Genomic DNA, 2953 nt, shown 5'->3' on the forward strand with positions numbered 1-2953 from the left:
ACAGCACCAGCTCCGGAAAGATGTTTGGTTTGTAAAAATTTGTCAGCGATTTTTTGGTTCTTGACCAAAAGAAGTAGGCTGCCGTCACGAAGCGATGTGATYTTGTTAATGTCTTTGCTTATGGCCTGAATACCTTTATGTACTGCAAAGCAAGAAGTGGATGCATTAGTTTTTTTGGCGTCCTGTGATTTGATTACGAGGTACTTGGGATCATCCTTCTTAGAAATAGGTAATTCCGTGAAGAATTCCAGCGTTGAATTTTCTGGCTTTTTCCTCTTGTTTTTAGCACCCGGGGATAATAGTGCATATTTGTTACAGATTCACCAGTTATTTTCTATTAAATAAGAGATCATTTTGTTTTCTCCTGAATGTTCATTTGATTTCAATTAAATTTATAGGCAAGTTTCCTTGCTGACGGTAGTTATCACAAATGTAGTGGGAATGATTATTAAATTATTGGGCTGTCCTACGATATCGGTAGTTGTTATTGAAGTTCTAAGTATTAAAAGATAATTATAATTATACGCAGTGGTTTAAAATCCAAAACACGATTCAAAATTTAATTTTACGCCAAAAATGCATTCCTAGGAGTAGTTGGCAGTAACGATGGGACTCATGTTCGCATCATTTCAGCAAAAACGAAAGTTCAGCATCTTTGTTTGTAACCGGGTACCCGTGTACCCAACGTGGTGTATTTGATTCAATATTTCATTTTAAGCTCTCAAATCGTAATTTTTTAACTTAAAAGAAAGCTTTGTGAGTTCATTTAAATGACTTATTTCTTACTTTTATTTTTTAAAAAGCTTAAACTCTAGCCATCGCCCTATTAGCTACCGGGTACCCGGGTACCCACAGTGGAAAGCATAGGAAATAAATTGTACATAATTTCTACTAATAAATGCAACTAAATTTTATTACAAAAGTAATGAAATATTATACTTTTTTATAATTAATGACATTGAACACATTGTACACAATTAACTGAGTGTTCGTCACAAATAGGTTGGTGACACGGATTGGCACATTCCTTCCGTGTTTTTCGTCGTCTTCTTATGGGCAAAGCATTGCAGACATGACAAGATTCTGTTACTTTTTGTCTTCCAGTTTTATCTTTTGGAGTCTCTGGACCAGGATTTATCACGACTGTTTCTATCAGTATATGGCCTAATACACTTTCAAAGACAATCTTTGTGGAGAAGTGGCGCATTACCTGTGGATTCGCCGTGCGATGTTCAATCATCGCCAATGCTATTTACGCATAAATTGACGACATTCTGTTGTTTTTTTTTTGACAATAATTTTATTATTTTCATAATAAATTATATATTCCGCAAGTGAGAAATATCTAGCATGTTGAAGAACACTGCCAATGGCCATCTCGAAAATGTCGTTGATGGTGTATATCCACACCATTTGGTCCATTGTGTCAATTCCAGCATTATATTTATTATTTCAGGTTTTTTGTTAGCATCATCACCAACTGATTTATCTGAATGCATTGTCGATATCGAATGACAGCTTTATTTTTTTAATGAACGTAGGAACACACTTTTCGTGTCTTATTCGCTCCCATAACACTAGGGATGTCAGGTTTATTCTGTTTTAGCGTGCCAACAATAGAAATATTCCACGACAAGAAATGTGAGGCACAGGTACAGTAGTAAGAAGTTATCCATGCAGATGTTTCTACCACTACCTCGGTACGAAGCCGCCAATTCTTTCACTACTCTTTCACTCTGATTTTTTTTCGAGTATTATCTGTTTTACCAGTGTACATGATCCTTTGCAAAGAATATGAATTTTCTGCATCACAAATCCACCAGATCTTTATACCATACTTAGCTGGTTTCGATAGAATATACTGAGTAAATACAGTACGACCACGGTATGGATAAAGCTGTTCATCAATCGTTAAGTTAGCTGTTGGTTTGTACATCTGAGCTAAATTTCAATTTAACATTGTTCACACATCACGAATTGGAGCTGCCTTTTCTTCTTTTTTATGTTCACTTCGAGTAATAGTAATACTATTGTCGAATCACAAAAAACGCAGAATATTATGGAATCTCGCCAATTCTATGGTCGCGCGATACAGCGGATAAGAATTGGAGTGCCACATGTCAAATGTATGATCTGTGTTCGAATTGTTTGCTCCAGCACAAATCAAGATACCGAAGAACGAATAAATTTCGGGTATCGTAGCGGGCTTCCATTGATGCTGTGAGTTGGGACGGTTAGAATTTTACTCTTGGAAAAATTTTCAGCTTTTTTTATTAGTGTTACGGACGATTATGTCAACCATTTCTTAGGTAAATATTTTTTTTTGAAAGTCTCTCTAATTGACAACGTTCCCGTACTGCGATGAGGCCCACTCCGCTGGCATACAACATTATAAGCTGCGGTCTGACGCTGGGTTGGTGGAGTTTTGTTCCGGTACTGTCTTATCTTTGGCAATAAAACTCCCAGATGGTTCTAGAGCTCTGCCTAAAATATAACAACTTTTATTAATTAATAATAAAAAGAAAAATAATTATAATTTCAATAATTGCTAAGAACAAATATTTTGCTACCTTCAGGCTTAGCTGTTGTCATCCTCACTCTCGCTACTCTCAACTTCTTCTTCTTCCACTGCTGAATTCTCTTCAGCGATTTCTTCTTTATCTTCAGAAGCTTCTGGCCTGATGTGAGGAACACAATGCTCGCGACAGACTGCAGCAGCACGACAGTGAACTGAAAATGGCGTTGTGAGTGCTACTACACAACGTTTGTGAGAGGCCAGCAACATAACAGTGGCCGTCATGTACACAAAACAACTCGGTCATGGATAATATGATACGATACTCTTTGATTCGAGAGAGAACTGTCAAAATTCGCATTTTTTATAACATTTGCCAATGATGCCACTGCTGAAAAATATTAGATTGGGTATTTAATAAATTATACAAAACACTAA

Source organism: Bactrocera latifrons, unplaced genomic scaffold (assembly GCF_001853355.1).
Source record: "Bactrocera latifrons isolate USDA-ARS-PBARC rearing strain unplaced genomic scaffold, ASM185335v1 scaffold_311, whole genome shotgun sequence".
Taxonomy (NCBI): domain Eukaryota; kingdom Metazoa; phylum Arthropoda; class Insecta; order Diptera; family Tephritidae; genus Bactrocera; species Bactrocera latifrons.